The following is a 20,280-nucleotide window of genomic DNA, read 5'->3' on the forward strand; positions in this document are numbered from 1 at the left end:
CTCCACGTTTCTACCTGTCCACACCACAGCACTTTGCAGTGTTCTTATTTCCTCTTCCTTAAATGTGAAATCTCCATCTGTTCTCTCTTCTTACTCAGTCCATACCTTACACTTATGGACTACTGCACAGGCAGGCTGACAGCCAGGGAGAACAAATGGGCCTGCTCCAGGAGTACAGAAGTGCAAACTCTTTCCTCAGTTCCCAGAAGGCTGAAGTACATCTTCATCATACTGAACCATCAGCTTATTGTCAACAGAAGCAAATTTCAACCTAGCATTTTTTTCTGAAGTTTCAGTAACTTCTTCATAAGCCCAAGGGCAACCAGTTGCTTTTTGCTTTTTTTAAAGGGGAATTTTGTTGAATCTCAAATTCCTTCTTTAAATGTTTTAACTGCATACTGACTTCCCTACTATTTAGCACCTCACAAAACACATGACAGGATTTATTACATCATCTCTTGAGAAAATTCTGGGAATGAATAAAGGTAAAAACAGAGAAAAATCTGTTTCTAATTTTTCCAGGAGGATACATGCACCACTTACTGTGCAGAGAGAAGGTCCAGGTTTAGCCTCCTGCTATCCATCATGTTTTCAGGGATAGCAACCTGTAATACCACCTCTCAATGAGAAGGCAGACATGTTGGCTACCTGTTTGCTCACATTGCCCATTTTGTGTCCTAATTTCAGAGAAAACTGCTGCAGAAAGAGAAAAAAAAAAGAAACTAGCTATTTTCACAATGCTACACACTGTAATGAAAGAGTCATGAACTAGAAATGAGTCCCCACACTCCTGTGCAGTGTACAAAGGTGATCTAGGTTCATACTCTCACATCACCTATACATATAGGGAGCATGCCCTGGGACTTGGGATGGATCATTCTCCTTTCACTAGAGTAAGTGATAATATCTTCTGACAATGTGTTTGCATTACACTCCATGTTTTTTCTTTTGTAAAAACATTTCCTCTGTGTCTGCATCTGCAACAGTCCATCAGTTCCAATCAGTTCCCTTTAAGGGTGCAGGACTACTGAACATGCTGCACTGCCACTAAGAAATGACAGCACTGAGAGTCTTAAATTGTAAAAAAGGCATGTTTTCTAGATGAATATTTTGAACTTGTAGAAAGGAAGCCTGAAAATGATAGTGGCACTAGTAATAATCAAAAAATTAAAGTCTTTGCTAGGATAAATAGACATTGTTCCAGTTACTTTATTTTAATCAGCCTCCTCTAACATGGCATTTGCCTTATAATTTGTATAAAACCCCAACATCTTCTGATATTTATATTTGATTTTGGTACAGAATCATCAAAGGAATGCAGAACAAAAATTGAACAACTTCCTTAAAACCATTAGCAGAGGTAAATTATATCATGAATATGAAAAAAAGAGCACAGCACACAGGCAGAAGAAAATGAAAGGCAGTTGGGTACAGTAAGAAGAGAGATCAAGGTGCAAAAATAGCAGTTCAAATATTTTAAACATGACTTTAATATTCATCAACTTGTTCTTCTGTATTTTACAGTTCATTCATCTGTGACTTGAGGGTCACACGATAGCAAGCATGGATTGAATTAGGAAACTCATCTGTCCTGGCTTTAGACTCAGCTTTGAATGAGAATAGGTAAATAGAATTTCCTCATTCCCTGGGTTTTCCAAGCTATGCAATAGAAATAATGATATTTATCTTAGGTTTTAGGATGCTTTGAGACCTGTGATGAAAAAGTGCTCTGTCAGAGCTTGGATAATGTGATGTTGCAGGCAACTTTCTCCTTATTTGACTCCATTCTTCTCTTCAATCTCTGTTAGGCATCCTTTGGAAATCTGTGGTTCTTTTAAATGACCTCAGGTCTTTTTCATATCTGTGCCCTTTCATTCAGTCCCTCTGTGAGTACCCCTGGCACAGGTAACCCTGGGCATGTTCCTCTGCAGTCACACTGTCCCTCTGCCACTGAACTGACTCTTTACGATGCTGAGGGTGTAAGGCAAGTCCTACATTTTGATCCATGACAATGACCCAAGTTGTGCCATCGGACAGGGAAATGCATTTGGGTTGTGATTCAGATTTAGTTTTGGAGCAGCTGAATGTCAGGCAGTACCAGGGCTGGAACCAGACTGTTTCTAGAGCAACCCAATTCTGACAATATTCTCTTTAAGCCAGGTAAACATTCTTCAGATCTGCTGGAGTCTGTGTATAGCCTGCCCACATTTGCATGGGCCTGAAACATAGAAAAACTCATTCCCACTGGCACACTCCAGTCTAGACCACCTTCTGTTCTTGGCTCATGTAACAACTATTTTCACTGCATCCTTATCAGCTTGTTCTTTCAGGAAATGCATTCTATTTTCCATTAAGTTCTTTTTGCATAAAGAAATTCTTAAATCAAGCAGTCTGCCAGGCTTTCTTTATCCTTGACTGACCTTTCCTAGGTTAGTCTGGCCAATGTCTTGTCTATCCATTCCATTACTCATGGCCTTGCACTGTTGGTATTGAGGGCAGTGCTTTCCAGGAATTACAGGTACAGCACTGTGAGCAGCCACTTCCCTCAGCTGACATTGTGATGAGTTCTATGCAGGGCCAAAATCTTCAGCTTTGATCTTAATAAGGAGTCATTTGCATATTTCTGTCGAGGTGCAAGTTAGATTCTCAGCCCCACTGTGGATGGGAACGGCAGGATCTGGTGCTTGGGCACAGATCTGCCTTGCTATGCCAGAATTCCTTCATTCACACTGGGCTCTGAAGGCTCTAAGGCACTATTCAGTATGAGAAAAGTCATCTGGATACAGCCTTAAGGAAGTGCATGCCAAATTTAAAAGCTCTGTTGGTTGATAAATTAACGGGAATCCCAATTGCTCCAAATGAAGACCAGGCAGACTTCTTCTTTCTGCCAAGAAGAAACACCAAGTTCATGGCACTGTAGGATCTAAAAGATCCCATCACAAAGCCTCATGAATTTTATCCAGCTATTCATGTACTGAGCCCATTACTAAAATTGTGACAAAGGGTTAATGTCTCAGGATAGCAATAGACACTTACTGGGTTTATGTACTGTTTTGCAATAAAAACAATGCAAAGGCATCTAAAAGAATTTAAATTATATCACTGCTGAGAATCCAATAAGCAAAGTGATGATTTCTTGTCTTTGATCTGTATTGTTGTGCATTGTTATATTTCTGAACTGACAGAAAAGATGCTCATTTCAAGGCACCAAAATGTCTGAACTACTTAGGAATTGTCGCCTTGAATCAATTCTGGTTTCGTATACTGCCTCTTCGCCAGTGTTACTTCTTCCAGATCAATTCCATCTCCAAACTAATTGTTTAAAAGCCATGACTTAAAGGAAATATCTGTGGCACTCCCAATTAAAACAAAAATATTTACAGTAGGCTACACAGTTTACACAAAGGTATTGACAGCAGTAAATGTCTCCAAATGAAGATCTTTCACCTTTGCACATACAAAGAAGCTTTTTAAAGGCTGAAGTGCCTATGATAGAAAAACATACAGTACCTACTTCAACAAGAGAATCAGACATCATTTATAATTCATGTAAGTATATTGAAGTTTTCCACTGCCATCCAAGAGAGATGGTTTCAAATCTATGGAGTGCAATAAGCCAATATTCTGTGTTGCAACTTCTATATATCTCACATAGATTTTCCTCAGGAGATCATTTCTATACCGAGGTCTTCACATCTACAATGTGCTACATTCAAACCCCTCACTTTCTCTGCATATCTATCAGCATTAATGTGTCAGCTTGTACCCCGTGCTATTTTCATAAATGCTTTAGGGACACAGATTTGTTGAACAGATAGAAGACAGAGTTAAATGTAATCTGAGAATAATCAGAAGTAAGAGGAATAGTTAGCTGAATATACAACTATTTTTTTTTCATGTCCAATACAAAAACCAAAGAGAAATGAATGATAGCTCTGGTCAGCTCCTCCTGCATTGAGGGGCTGACACAAAACTGCTCCACATAGTTCATCTATCTCCTACAACCACACAATTTAAAAGCCCAAGTGAGAGCCTGAGCTAAGGGAAGTTCATTACAGTTCAACCACAAACAGTTCAGTTCTACTCAAAGGCAGACTTAAGATTCCATTTGCCAGTGAGGGGAATTCGCACTGTGACTGCTTGCAAGGCATCTAACCTATCCAAGACTTCTTCCTATCACAAGGGCAATTCCATTGTCAGCTCTGTCTCCTCATTCCCTAAAGCTTGTAGTCTCTTAAATAATCCTCTGAAATTTTAGGACTTACATTAAACAGTCATGTATAATGTATAAAATCCAGTTTTACAGTTTGGTTAAAAGTCCCAGAGAATTTGACTTCTAATAAAATTTTCCTCCACCTCTGCAGCTCACAATAGTATTTAGCACAGAGCAGAGATAACGCACCACAAATGACTTTATCGGCTGTCATAGACTTAAAACAGCTTTGTTCTGCACTTGATTAATTTGTGAAGCAGTTTATTTCAGATATTGAAGCTGCTTGTTCTGCATGATTATTAAAACTAAACAGAAGCAAGTATCCATTATTACCTAAAAATAATGAGTGCAGAAGAGGCACTTGGGACCCAAGGAGGTGACATTAATGTTCAACATCTTGAAAACAGCAGCATATCAAATTATTGATGCAAAGCATTTGACGACTGTCTTTCAGAGGCAGGGACAGAGGCTGTCTAGACATGATCAGATATCAAAGTCTACGGGTTTTGCAATCAGATCATTTGTTTCCCTTTTACTAAGGTAAAGAGGCGCCTCTCAGTATCTGACAGGCTGCAGACACAATGATTATAACAACAATAAGAATAACTGCTCTCTGTAGTACTATTATCCTCTGAATAACTTTGTTGGAGGAACTCTTGCAGTTTGTTTATTTGTTTGTTTGGTGGCTTGGTTGGTTGTTATCTCTAATGGAGGGTAATGTCTGTATATTCTGTGACCCTTTGTTACAGCTCCCATTAGACAGGGATTTAGACACAGATCCCGAATTGATGAGTCTCTCCACAGTGGTATCATCTCAAGAAGCTGAACTGGAATATATTCTAGATAAGGCAAGTTGTTCTTTTTTGAACTGGGCTTGGTGAGTAAATCTCACTTAACCCTTCACATCCACTGGAAAATTTCTGCAGCTCCTCACCTCACGATTATTTATCAGACCCCAGGTACAACGATTATAATAGTAATTGCTCTTTTTAGCAGCAGCTTATGCTAACAGCTTTCCAAATGGTACACTATATATTTAACATAATAGCAATTTTAGGAATTGATGTGTGTGTGTTTAATAATTCTAATTCGATATCCCTCTTTTGACCCAGACTTCATGGCTCTGATTTGTCAACAGAAAATGGCAATATTTTCCTCTAAGGGAAAATTCCAGGTCAAGTGAAAGTTGAGATAGAAAGCATGTGGTAGCAGAAACTACGATTAGGGCATTTGGTTTAGTCTTTTCTTTGTACCAGATTGTGTGGGCAAACCCTGCTAAAGTGTACTTAAGAACAAATTCCCAACTCAGTGTTTGATTTGATGCAGACAATGATGTTGCTGTCATTTGGGTGAATACCTATGAGAAAAATAAAACAGTTACTTAATGGGAGATTAAGTAATTCAAGTGATTCCTGAAACTGAAACTGTTGAAACCATATTCCATAATATTATTTTCTATTATCCACAAGCTTTCAGACGTCTCAAGTAATAACATCATATGATGCTGCATTATGACACTTAAGCCTGTGGGTTAAAACACCAAGTCTGCACCAAGTCATGCTGTCTAATACCCCAATGTTAAGTCACTCACTGTGATTTTCAAAGGCTTTAAGTCCAGACTGTGTCCAACTGCTATTTATCACTAGGAAATGGATTTTTTAGTCACACCTCTATGAAGGCTGATCATCACACTAGTGAATCAACTTCCATATTGCAAAAATAAGGCTGTTGCTTGTTATCAAGAGGACTTTAGACAGTTGGTCAGTAACTATTTTTCATAGCAGCCAGTGGAAACTTGTAGTAGAAAATCAGAAAATTAAGAGGAATAGGCTTGTTGTAGCTCAGCTATAGGAAGTGTTTCCCATTTCTTGGCTTCAGAATTTTTTGGAAGTTAAAGAGACAGTTTGTGCTTTGCTTTGGAAAATCAGTACCCTGTTGTGTTGAGCATTAGAAGCACACTCAGTAGGAAAATGTTCTTGTCCTTAAAAAGCAACTACATAGATCAGAAAACATCCTATTGTCCCAGTTCCAAGCAAGGAAATCAAGGCCATTGTCTGAAAACTGCAGCAGAAGCAGGAAGCAAATTCACTTCTCCTAAATGTGCACAAATCATCTTTCTTTTGCATGAAGTCAGTGAAAGAACAACAGGGAAAGCTCTGAAGATTACAATTATTTAGGCAACTGGGGTAGCACTGAGGATAAGAATGGGTGCCCTGTAAGTAATCTTAGCATTCAGACCAAGGGCTACATCTCTAAACCCCACGGATGATTCCTTGGATCAGAGCTGAAGGCTGTGGCTCACACTGTGAAAGACGATGTGGTCACTGCTCCTGTGCCACTGGGGGGCTGAATCCTTAAACCTCCAAGATTGTCGTTTCTCTGTACAGAGAATCCACACAGACACTGAGGTGCTCGAAGGTGCAGTGGGCTGTGTCTGATCCAGAACAGCAGTGAACCCCTGCCTTGCCCACAGTTACTGCACCGTGGCCTGGTGTTCACAGACACACAGGTGACAGATGTGCTCCTGCCCTGCTGGGACTGCACTTTGAAGCAGCAAAGCATTTGAGTGATGGGAAGGTCCAGGGAACCAAACTGAGTCTCGTCCCAGGCAATGCCCCATCCACACAGCACAGGTGGAGAGGCCACAGCACCAACTGCCCCAACCCACTGCTCCACTCCCACTGTGGGTTTGCACATTTTATTCAGCTTTTCACTGCATGTCTAAACTCCCAAATGCTCTTGAATTCTGCCCCTAAAGTGCAGTGCAGTGCTGTTTGACCAGCCTTCAGGTAGCTGGGATTCCTATTTAACCACAGGTCAACCATCTCAGTGCCTGATCTAGTTCTCCCCTTCTTACTCCACAGCCTCAATTCACTAAGGACTTGGGATATCACCTGAACTCTTGATCTGTATTATGAATAATGACAGATAAGCAGATAACGCTTCCAGGCTGCCCTACATCCATCTCCAGGATCTGGTGAACTTTTGCTTATGTCAGTAGAAATACTTAATGGAAAAAGATCCTCTGTCCCTGCCAAAGTCTTCATCTATTAACTCCTTTTTACTAAAAAATGTGTGTCTAACCCCAAATGGGAAGGTTTATCACACAAAGTTTACAAGAAAAATGAGTCATTACTTAAAAAGTTATTTAATAGCATTGCACACAAACGGCCAGAAATGTCAATTACTGGGGAGCAGGGTCACAGGATACTTCATGTAATCGCAACTGTTGCTCAGGGGAACTTATGTTTGAGCCTTTCTGACAACATCTACAACACTCTAATTGAACTGCCCGGGCATAGAGGAATTGCTTCTTGCTCCTGTGAAATAGCAAGCAGAATTACAAAAATGGCGTTTCAGAAAAAATGTAGTGTATTTTCAAGCTTTTGAAATGTCACACTCCTGGGCACCAATTTATCTGCGTTACATTGCAACATTACAAATAGCCAGCAAGTCTTACAGGGCCATTTTTCACAATAAAAATACTTTCCTAACTGCTATTTTAGTTCAGTAATGATTGTATAGATCTGTTTATTATGCATTTACATTTATCCCTAAATAACACCTTACTGCTGGCAACATACTGAAACAGAGGAAAGTGTGCAATATTAATGGGGGCCAACCACTTGCCTCAGCCTAAAAATTTTTTTGACTTCAGGGGAAAAAAAAATGAGACAGAAAAAAGAAAAACTCATGAGAAATCCATAAAGAAAACAAAGAAATGCTTCAGTTATTTTTCTAATTTAATATTGCTTCCACTTCTATCTGTTGTCTTCAGGATAATGGCCATTATGATCATAGTGAAAAGATTACATTGATTGCAGAGTGCCAGGGAAGCTATATTAAAGGTCAATAAGGAAAACTGGGCTATATCTCTGCTGGAGCTATGATTCAGCCTCTTGAGTCCACTTCTGAAGATATTTCCATTGTTTTCTCTCGTATGCAGAAGCAGAGATAAGCTGCCATTTTTAGAAAAGTAGAGCCAAAACCAAGGGATTCCAGCTCCTAAATGCTTTACTGCACCTATGTTGTACAAGTTTTGCAGCATCAAAGAAACTATCAGGCAATGCAAGTCCCAGTTCTTGGAGACTTCCTTCATTAGCCCTAGGATAGCTGTTCTCACTGATGTATGTCCTGCACCTGCCCAGCTTAGGCTGTCAGGGCTGAGCTGAGGACTCCAAGCCCACATGCTGGAGTGCTAAAACAAAAATATGTTGCTGTTTATCTGGCTAATCCTCAGCACTCTGTGGCTTATACATCTCTTGGAGGCAGGCAGGGCATGTCTCAGGAAATGTACACAGCTGAATTTGACCACTGAATATGTGTTCCCTGTGGCACCAGAGACTGCAGTAGGGAGTTATTTCCAGCCAAGAATTATACTGAACCTTTAACACTTCCTGCATTGTTATTGAATAACAATTATTAACAGCAAATTAACATGCAGTTGGCAACAGCTAATGTATTAATTGTCCTAGCAAACTGCCTGCATAACCCTCTTAGCACTGAGAAAACTGCAGCTCTAGAAGGTCAGGATATTTGATTTCAGTGGAACCTCTACTGTTCCAATTTTATCCTTTAATATATGTGCACACCTCACAGAGGTACCTTCCTGATGCCAGGACTGATAGATGGTGCTAACTGATTCTAATACACCAGAAACAGCACACCTACAAATTTAAAAGTTAGATTTAAAGTTATGTTTTCTTTGGTACTCACTGAAATAACAAGCTGGGTTGGAGCAGTTCCAACCCAAACAAGGAATGGGATAAATTTAGTCTATTATTTTCCTCAGACACACAGCGGGGCCTGTTTTTGTCCCAGCTCAGCTCAGCATGAGCATCTACCTGAGGTGCCTGTGGCACAAGCACTGTAATCCTATGTACCTTCTACAGTCCCTAGAAAAAAGTCTGTATTTCCAGATGGTGACTTAGACTAGTCCTGATTTGAATCATACCTGAAGAAGTCAGAATGTCTTCATTACCTACAGAAGAAATCTAAAGGGGAGCAACAAGTTAAAACTCCACTTAAAACTGGGAAATCTCTCCCTTAAGGTCCTAAGTGCCAGTAACTTTCTAACAGATGTTAAAGGAACAGCTCTGGCACTTGAAGAAAATACTTTCTTTTCAAAGAATTAATTGCTACCAAGTTGCTTAGCAGTGAGAGCACTGGAAAATAGTTGGTGTGTCTCACATAACAGCAAATACAGAAGTATTTTCTGACTGTCTTCCTAAACTAATCTCTCTGTATTTGTGACTTCTGCCTCCTGTCTTGCAAAGGGGGACTATCGCTGTGTCAGAATTAGGTGAAGAAGAGAGGCATGCAGAGAAGCACCGACCTACAGGATCATCTCATGGCTTTAAGCTCAGATTATTCACAGAGACACTGAGGTTGGTACTCAGCAGCCACCAGCCTATTTACACAGAAGCTGACACTTGAGACAGTCAACAGGTCTTGTTTTTGATGTCTGCTCATCCCTAGGGACACGGGCTCTTCTCAGAGCAGCAGTACCATGACTTTACTTAAGTGATCATCTGACCCACGGGAAAAGCTGTTTAAACAACTCTGTGATACTGAAGAAGCCCAAAAGGAATTGCTTTCTTGCCCTTTTACCTACTAGCATTGAGGGTTAGCACATCTGTGACAGCAGCGTGCTAATCCTAACAGGAGAACTGATGCTTAACACTCAGTGATTTTTATCTCTTTGATCACAGAAAACAGATTAAAATTTCCTGTCCTGGACCAAAACTTCAGCCTACAAAAGAAGGATATGCAGCATAAGGGCACCTTGAAAGAATGTTTCTTTGTGGCATATGGAGCATGTTTAAACAGTCCAATTGCCTGTGCCAGTTAAATCACCACCAACCAAACATCTAACCCAACTTCAACAGAGCATTCTTCCAAGTAAGAATGTTGCAGAATACTAGAGGCTGCCTTTTTACTTTTCGACACATTTGAAATTCTGCATTTTCATTCAACTCACAAAATCTAGAGGATAAGCTAAGAAAACAAGTCGTGATAGAGACTGCACACTTTACCTATCATTTGATGGGAAAGACATTGTTATTTGTTTGATTAAACAGTGCATAATTAAAAGTCAATATGCAAGAATGTTATAGAATCTGCGTAACTAGTCAAATTTTTGTCAATGTCTAATTTATAGGAAATCAGTGATAAAATGTTTGTTTTCAACTTCATCTGCAAAATTATTTGTATATTATGAAAGTAAATCCATACAGCTTTGGGTCCACAGATAAACATCCATGGACAAAGTTCATGGGAAGGTGATCCAGCTTAGGCACTGAACTAAGAAGAGTTATTCAGGGAAGATAAATTATAGTTTACTTCTTCAGGTCTCTAGCACATTGTGCAGAAATGAGTTTAGTTCCTTTGAGAATATCTGTCATATCCAAGCAGGGAAGAATACCTTAATAGGCTGTGCCCATTTCATAATGCATACAAGACAGACGTCTCCAGAGGAAGGAGAGGAGTCGTCTTACGTTTAAAAGTTTCTGAGCACAAGCCTGTTAAGAAAGTTGGCAATCAATTACAGAAACTAATCCAATCAATTAATTACTACTGTTTGTTAGTAAAGCACCACCAGTGTGAAATAATTTCATTAACTATAACAATACACATGCTATACCATGCCCTAGTCCAGCCAGTACAGTAGCCAGATTTCTAAAGTCTGATGAGTGGCAACTACCCAAATCAAAGGAAACAAAACCAGTAATCCTAAAGATTTTACTTCCAAAAGAATTTAAAAGGAAATAGTATCTATTAGTACTTGACAGGGGCATGTAGAAGAATAACAAAGGGAATCTACAAATTGAAATGGGATACTTCCAAAAAGTTCTTCCAAATGCCTGAAAACATTTCCAAAAGGATTTGTTTATGCCAAGAAAAGCAGTCTCTTTTCCATTGTTGCTCAAGGTGCCAGGTATGGTAGGAGCTCACAGAGACAGGGAAAGGAGCCAGACCCAGCCAGCTCCTGTTGAGGATTGGAAACAAGCCAAAGAACCAAGCCTGATTTGCAGAGCCCAGACTGAGATTCTGATCTCAGCCTTCAAACTGCTTGGGTCAGCCTGAAATCAGACTCCTTGCTCTGGACCTCTCCTGAGCTTGGCCTGGCTGAATGAGTTATATCTTTTTTGTTCTGAGCAGAAATGAGGGGGTGATTTGAGATGCAAACAGCACAGCTCTGCAGCAACAAGCACATGAAAGGTAAGAGATGCTGCTGTAGAGTAAGCCCAGAATCTGTTTGCATTTTGAGCACAGACACAGCCAGTGAGTGTACAGTGTCACAGCACCAGACCAGACCTCCACGGAGGGAGGGACTGAGTAGGCAGATGAGTCCCTTTGATTCCATGATTCCTTCCACATTCCCATTTACTAGGCAGCAGGACTGATGTGCTGATATTACAGCAGTTTTAACCTGCATAACAACACTTCGAGCCTGAAGCACTTTGCAGTCCTGTCCCTGATCTGCCCAGGTGACAAAATGACCTGCACGTGTGCCAGTGCAATCAGGACAGGCACTGCTTAAATTCTATGACACAAACATCCTAAACCTACTCCAAACAGTTTCCCTCTGACCATAGGTGGGCAGAATCCATTTTGGAGACAGGTTGAATCCACACTTGTGCTTTGAAAACTTGTTGCCTGGGCTTGAGGCTTAAGGGGGGACAGGGGTAGAGAGAGTCAAAAGAGATGCCTAGTTGTCTAGTGTAGAGCAGTGGCAAAGCATCAGCTCCAACATCCCTCCTCCCTCCTCCTACAAACCCTACAGAAGTTTACACTGAGCTGTAGTAAATTGCTCAGAATCCACCCCCTTCCCAGCTACCCCCTCCTCCTGCACTGGCTGCAGTTACACCACCTCTTGCAAAGACTTTGAAAATCTTCCAGTCATAATAAGAGAGGAAGCAAATTATTACTTCCCCAGTAGCAAATTATTACCTCCCACAAAAGCAGAGGAAGCACCCTGCTTTGCTCTGTGGGTCATGCATGGCTGGGCTCTCATTAGAGTTACAGCAGAAATTCCACCCTGCTGAAGTCATCAGGATTTTGGCACTGGATTTCATCCTTGGTAAATGTCTATGCTATACCCTTTGGAAGAACTGGCTGATATCTCAGCATCTCCAAACTAGAAGAACCAGGAATTTCTAGTTTGGAGATGATTATCTTAGCAAAATGTGGTCCACATTATTGCCTCACAGTGACCACTCATAGCCTGTTGACCACCAAGTGTCCTCACAGGACTTGCAGAAGCTCAGAGACACCGGACATTTTAAAACACTGGGAAACATGGTGAATTTTTATGGAACAGTTTTCCTATCTGCAAGCACTCAACTACTTAAAAGAAAATGTATTTTTCAAATGTGTGCAGCAGTGATTTGGCATCTTTATGTTAAAATTAACTAATTTTATGGTGTTACCTTCTGGCTGCTTCTCATGACAATATAGAGTTTGCAGTTATAGCCCATTATAAAAGGGAAGGGCTGCAAGAGGGTGTTAACAGCCTATTTAGGACATAAAGCATTGTGCAGCACACAGATTTAAATTCAGGTGCAGTATAAGGTCAGCCTTGAATTGTATGTATAATATGTTTGTCAGGCACCCCATGTGTAAAACTGACAGCTCTAACCTAGTTGCCACAGGCTGTTCTATACAGTTGGGAATATTATGTCTCTCTGACTTCAGTGATGTACACTTGAAAAGAAAATTGTTTCATTTTGAGGAAACTTGGAAAGTCAGAGTCTATTGCATTAATGAAATACAACCTAAACTTTCTAGTTAAAAAGGCTATCTGGAATTCATTAAAATTAGCTCATGCCACAATTACATGTAATACACACACATTAATAATAACAATAATAGTGATAGTAATAAAGGAATAATGAAGCTCACATAGTCTGGTTTTATTCTTTTATAAATTTGACACGTGCAAAGTCTGGCTTTGCTCTCCTGTGTTGGGAATGTGAGTGGAATGCTGGGAGCAGTCTGGATTCCAGGGAGTGCTTGGTGTGTGCTCTGAGAGGAGTGCACAGAGCCAGCAGCACTCACAGCTCTCTGCCTCCTGCAGTACTTGAACCTCATGTTCCCTGCATGATCCTGGAATTCCTGCTCCACCAGAATCATGGTTCTCACTGTTAACTTTAAGACACAAGCTGTTTGCCACCACCACCACCTCCATCTTGTGGAGCTGCAAAGCTGTGGCCCTGACTCTTCCCAGCTGATTTGGTAATAACTAAGTTTTGTTGTCCCTGTTTTACATTTAGTCTGCTCTAACCTGGACAGAATAACCCTGTCATGCAGTGAAACATGAGCAGTCCATGGCAGAGGCAATGCTCTAGCGCAAATAAATTGAATTTAAACACCAGACCACTTCTCACCTAGAGCAATCCTGCCTTTCACAAAGGAAAGGGTAGTGGAATGAGAAAGGCAAGCTCAGAAGGAGTGTGTTGATGAAGGAATTGAGGCACATAGTAGCACTGTAGCTTGCCAAAGTAATATAATGGATCTGGAATAGAACTGTTCCTCAATCTACTGCCCCAGCAGAAAGCCCTCTTGCTTACACCACGTGTAAGCAACAGATTGAAGCAGAGGAGGGAACATTGTACAGCAACTGCAGAAGTGACAAAGGTGGAGGCTCTGACAGAACAAGGACTGACCAGCATTAGGATACCATCTCTTTGTTATGTCACACAGCTTTTTCCAGAGAACAACAGCACTGCTTCCAGTCACTTCTCCCTCACTTTCTCAGAAGAAATGGATGATAATTTATCAGGCCATTGCACATTGATCTAAAAAGTCCAGCTCTTCGTAGAAAGGTTTGAAGATACAAAAGTTTTTATGAGCTCTCTTGGGAGTTAGCTTCTCAACTGGTATAAAACAACACTCATTAATCAAAATATGCCAATTTATATTGCCCAAGGATTTTGTAGCTTTATTTCTTATATAAGTGCTCTCAATGTCTTTCAGTCACCTCCCTAAAAGGTACAATTCAGATCAAATATTTATCATCCTTCTATATTTCTTATCTTCACTTTAAATTGGAAAGGAAAATAACAAGCTGTCTGCAGAGTAATCAGTTGCTATAGTAAACACTACTTTAGCATACAATGCAGTACTTATCTCTGTTCTCTTTAATTAAATCTGTGGTATACACTGTCATTTGTCTATGCAGAGAAAGTGTTCTTCTCACCAACCAGAAACTTAACTGCACTAATTAACTCTTTGGCTTTAGAACAAATTAGGAAAGAGGTTAAATTAGCCTGATTTTCCTCAGACAGTTTTCTCATTTCCCATGTCACTGCAGACGAGTCCCTTTTGTGTCTCAGCACCTCTGATGAGCAGAAACTGCTGTGAACCAGCAAACTTCAGCATCCAGTTGTAATGAGGGAAAAATACTTACACTGTGTAAGAAAAGCCATTTTTACAGACCTTATTTATCTTCTAATGATAATGGATGTTCCAAGCCTATTGTTTAACTGACTATATCAATTTTTAAGTTGGGAGGATCATATGCAGGCACTAGCACTACTGAAGGACAACAGTATGAAGAAGATACAAAATAAATGTGAGGCTGATGATTTCAAGCATTTTAAGTGAGTGAATATTTGGATCTGAATTGCTAATATGTGCATATATATAAACCAAACATTGATGTTTAAGTTATACATCATTTGTTAGGCTGGTCCAAATCACTGAAAGGTCCTTCTGTATCAGAGAAAATGGTCAGGCTTATGCCAGCAAAGTGCCTTGCCCTTCAGTCTGAAGAGAAAGGCAGTATGCTGTCTGGGGAAAATCTCCAGGAAAAACATAACCAAAGGCATGTTTTCCTACCACTGACAAAGCACATTTTAACTGAAGGCTCCAGCTATTAAACCCAGGCATCAGTTAGAAGCAAGATGCCCAGGTAGCAGCACCTAAGAACTCTCTTCAGTGAAGTCTCTGTGCTCCAGTTCAGAGGAGCAGCCCCAGCAGTGCAGCGCTGTGCTCAGCTGCACAGCCCAGGAACTGCACTGAAATCCTTGTAAAGGACTGGGGGCTCTGCCTGTCATTCACACAGGTTGAGGACCCCACTCTGCACCCAGGTATGTGCAGATCTTGGCTCTGTGTTACAGAGTCATAGAATCATAGAACATCCTGAGTTGGAAGGGACCCACAAGGATCATCAAAGTCCAACTCCTGGCCCTGCACAGAACAGCCCCAAGAATCCCACCATGTGCTTGAGGCACAGATACTTGAAGCACAGTTTGTTTATGAGCTCACGACTTCAAACCCTCTGCTAGACCCTGAATAATCCAGACTACAAAAAGCAATAAGAACACAGCCCTGTTTGCAGAATATTGCCTGAATTTTTGTCACTGCCCTTTGCAGGGGTGATGTTTTACTCTGGTGTAACACTTGTAACAGTTCAGTCGCTGTACAATCAGTGCATATCCTTGGTGCAGAGACATGGAAACACTGTGTTGTTTCCCAGTTCTGTGGTGGGGCCCATGGGCACTGATCTAATTTCACTGCATCACAACAAGGCATCTCTAATATTACAGCACAACATACAGTGGAGCTGGAGCCGGCACAGCCACCACACTGCTGGTGCAACACTGTCATTTCAATTCTTTACGCTTTCTTCACCAGCAAAGTCTCATCTGCCCAGTCTAATTGTATCAGCTAATAACCAATAACAGCCTCAACAATGGAAAATTTATAGAAAGTCAAGGAACAAATCTGAATGATGAAACAGCAGGTCACATTCCTGATCCAACCCTAAGTAGTGGCAGTGGGACGAGAATGGTATAAAAGGGTCTTTTGATTTTTAATCTAAAGGAAAATCAGGAAGCCAGTCTGTTCAATCTTCATAGTGGTGTTGCTTAAAAACCACATCAGTGTGACCTGAAGTTTTAGAACTACTAAAAAAAAAACCTAAGAAAAAATTTAAATCTCTTGGGTTCAAAAGGTCATATTTCAACTGACTTGACATTTGGATGTGCATTTTTTAATTCCATTAAAATAATATTTCCCACATAGAGTAATAACTTTCAATAAATAAATAAATAACAGTGAAACATCAGAAATAGAGGTTTTGACAGGAAATTTTTAATTTAGTTCAGCATAAATAGATTATGGCATGCTTAAGAATTTTATCAAATGGTTTGCTGAAATATATAAAAAAACCAAACAGCAAAGCCACGTAGCACACCAGGACCCTCTGTACGTCTATTTTCCATATCAAATTGTATTACACTTCTATTTGTGCAAACCCATCATCTCTTCCTGGGTTAGTGCCCATGAAAAAATTATACCATCATTGATCAGCACAATGGACAGCACAATGGAAAGATTTCATGTGCTGAAATTCTCTTTCAACGTCCCTCTGACCCACCTTCTCTTTTTCTCCCCTAAGAAATTTTAAAGGAGAAAGAATAAGATCAGCCCTGTGGAAACCACACATATGGAGGAGTTTGCAGAAGGCTGTGCCACCTCTGAGTGCCAAATTGCAGTTCCAAGTAATCTGCTTGGCCAGTAATGGAATGAAGCAGGGAATACAACCCTATACTACCTTTACTTGAAGGACTTCAATCTGCTATAGAAGCATAAAGTAATTAAATCTCATAACAGCTGGAAGAGGCAGGCAAAAGACCTCTTTTATTTAAAGGGACTCTTTCCCTGTCTTAGAACAGGAGCCACAGCAGGTGCTTAACAGCAGATTGCAACAGTCTACATCTGCAAAGGGAAGAGAAGGGAAAGAACTAACATGCCCACAAAATGTTGAAGGGAATTTGATCCAGACTCATCCTTTATTCTCTAGAACATGCCCCCAAACCTTCTATTATTCATAGGTAGTCAGGGCCTCTATTTTACCTCCCATCAGCTCCTCCAGAAGGCAATGCTGACTGTACTGCTGAGGTACAGCTTCTCCCGCTCACAGACAGGAGCTGCTGATCCTAAAACCAACTAGGCCTTCACTTGGAAATGTGTACTGCACCTAATTATTTTTATTGGTTTTCTTACTCTGTAATTTGCAAAAAACATTCTCTTCTCAGCTACAGCACCTCTTTTCCAGTGCAAGAGCCCCAGCTTTGCACACTGGAAATGGTGATTGGTAGCTGTCTGTTATGACTGTCACTTGATTTTTGTCCAAACAACCCTTACATAAATTTTCTTCAGTAGTTACAATACTACAATAATCTAGAAAAATCTTAACAAAATTAGACTTCTTTATGAAGATTTAGACTATCCTCACACTATTTATCCTTTCATAAGGTGAAAACTATATGATCTCTTTCATAAAAAAATATATTTAATTGTAAACTGTATTGTACACATAAAAATATATTCTCCAGCTTCCAAAATTATTCTCCAATGATGCTAAATAATACTCCCTGTCATATTTACATAGACATTATATTAAACTAATAAATTTGTTGATGAAATATTGCATAATGGAAAAGGAAATATGTTTATTTTTCTAATAACTTCTATGTTTTTTAATCAGTTCAATGTGAATTCAATACAGCCAATCTTCTCTTGGTACTGTTTCCCTTATTGAAATCAATTCCTCAAAAAGGAAGGCAATAAAAAAAAAAAAGGGGAATGTAAATGTCTGAGTTACAGTCAATGGAAATAATCATAGAATTACAGAATGTTTGGGTTGGAAGGGACCTTAAAGATCATCTTGTTCCAACCCCCTGCCATGAGCAGGGACACCTTCCAGTAGACCAGGTTGCTCAGAGCCTCATCCAGCTTGGCTTTGGACACTTCCAGGGATGGGGATTCCATAGTCCCCTTCCATTTTTGGGAAACTGACTGTGGGAGTTCTGCCTTCCCACTTGTGCAAAAGTAGAAGTTCTCTCCCAAACAAAGCACTTGGAAGTGACACATCTTTGGTACCCCCTGTGCAGTTCAGAGTCTGGCCAGTTATCAAATCTGGCTTCTGCTTTCAGCAGAGCAAACTACACAACTTCCCTCAGGGTTTGAAAACTGGTGCTCAGTGGCTGCTTGAAGCACTTTAGATGATTTCTTTGTCCCTCATGGTTGTCTAATAAGTAAATGTCAACTTGTTAACTGAGTTCATAGTTGAAACACTATGAATTCTAGGACTTCTGTTTGTGATTTAAAAAGAAACGATATAAAACAGTGTCATACAATATACAGAAGTAAACAGCTTTCACAATTCCTTAATGTTGGAGAAAACAGTCAATTTTTGGTAATTTGGCATGATGATGATGCCCCACAAATTTCAAAGACATAGCAAGAGATCCTCCCAGGTGACTACAGGACGTGGTGCAATGTTGAATCCTGACTGATGAGAGAAGTTGTACTGCCAGATTCCACACTGTCCACTCCCATCCCCTTTATTTTTACAGAATGATTCACACAGAGCCACAACTATTGTTGTAAAGATAATCTCACACCAGAGCAAAGAAATTCAAATGGAAATTCTCTGTGGGGTGGTATCAAACACTGTGACCGATGCTTTAGACATGCAATGTAACACAATTGTTTAATTGTTATAGAACTCATTTTGGGGGCTTTTGACTTTATCCATGTACATGGCCAGTTTCATACTCTACCACCTAACTCAGTGGTAGGAGGAAATTTTATTCAATCTATTGGACAAATATTATTGTATACAATTTCAAGTTCAGGATCTTGTCATTTTGGAAAGATCCTGTTTGACGGTTTATTTTTAAATGTCCTCAAAAGGAAAATAATTGCATGCGTAGGAATTTAAAAAGTGAGGGTTATCTAAAGAAAGTGGTTTACCTTGTGATAAACTATTCTGTCAACACTTGAGCTCAACTTCATAATTCTTCATTCCTGTGAAGGATATAATATTCTGGATCGCTTTCAGACAAGATTTTTTTTTTATTATTTTTTATTTTATGAGCAGAGCAGAGTTAGGATTTGCTTTTCTACAGAAGAGCTCTGCCTTCTCATCCTCTTCTTCATGTGAATAGGATCTGCATGGCTCCAGAGCTGTAGGTACTGAGTGCAAGCCAGTGTGCTCCTGTCTGCCTACTTTGCTAATTGAGGATGGGACACAGCAGAATGTTATTGATTCTCCTTCGACTCTTCCTTCCTTCCCTATTGTCTCAGCCTGCTCCAGGTCATTCAGAAAATGTAGCTCCAGCAGCAGAAGCTTCACAGATGTCAGATCCAAAGCAAGACATAACAGGATTAGCAGTATCAACTTTACACAGATGAAGATTCCCTCTAGCAAAAGGTGTATTCTCCAGGCGTCAATCTGGCCAGTTAAGTTCATTTTGTATTGACTAAACTTAATGGGCTATAAAATCTATTTCACTATAAGCAATCCTTATTCCAACCTAGAAGGTAAAAATATTTTCTTCTCCCTCTTTGAAGCCAACATCAAAAAGTCCCATGAGTTTCCTCGAACACTGACCACATTCTTTTCTATCCCTGTGCAATGCCATCTTCTTCGCTTGAGAGAACAATATATAGAGAATTTCTGTAAAATCTTATAAAATTATTGTAATCAAGATTCCTGCTTCCTCTCCAGTATAACATTGTGGTCAGGAAAGGACATTTATGGACTATCTTCTCCTTTCATGGAGTCCTGAATTTATTCTCTTCTTGTTCTCTTCAAATCCATTAGCAAGCCATCAGCCATGCCAGTACATTCATCTATGAGTTGCTCCTTGAAAGCATCTAAAGCCCAGAATAAAAGCAATGGATCAAAGGCACTTGGCTGAAGGAATTTGTCTGGGGAACAAGCCATCTTCCTTGGGAAAGAATTCCCATCACAATGGGAAAGATAAGGTCACTAAAACTTGATCCTAGAAGTAGCTGCTATAAGGAAAGAGAGAAAACCACCTCGAAGACAGGAAGAACCTTCCATGCACTGAAGGCACTGGCCCAGAAACACTGAGGTGCTACAATGTTTGGCTGCTCTTTCCAATTCCTTTGGGCAGCCAGGCTGCAGTTGAGGGTGTGGAGACATCATAGAAACCCCAAGCAGGAACACAAATGCCTGTGCTAAAGTGGGTTCATGTGAGTAACAGAGATACTTGCCTGAAATGGTGAAATATCACCTTTAATAA

At 40.1% G+C, this 20,280-nt stretch overlaps 1 long non-coding RNA gene across 2 annotated transcripts; it reads left to right on the forward strand.

Moving 5' to 3' along the window:
* The first annotated feature begins 13,953 nt into the window (after positions 1-13,953).
* LOC108638940 lies at positions 13,954-16,783 on the forward strand. 2 transcript variants are annotated; one of them, XR_001920166.1, is made up of 3 exons: positions 13,954-14,040; positions 14,529-14,629; positions 16,620-16,783. It is a non-coding gene; the product is annotated as an uncharacterized LOC108638940 (long non-coding RNA). The 2 variants fall into 2 exon arrangements; XR_001920167.1 differs by lacking the exon at positions 16,620-16,783 and adding an exon at positions 14,722-14,810.
* The last annotated feature ends 3,497 nt before the right edge of the window (positions 16,784-20,280 follow it).

Source organism: Manacus vitellinus, unplaced genomic scaffold, assembly GCF_001715985.3.
Source record: "Manacus vitellinus isolate BGI_N305 unplaced genomic scaffold, ASM171598v3 scaffold_14_pilon, whole genome shotgun sequence".
NCBI lineage: Eukaryota > Metazoa > Chordata > Aves > Passeriformes > Pipridae > Manacus > Manacus vitellinus.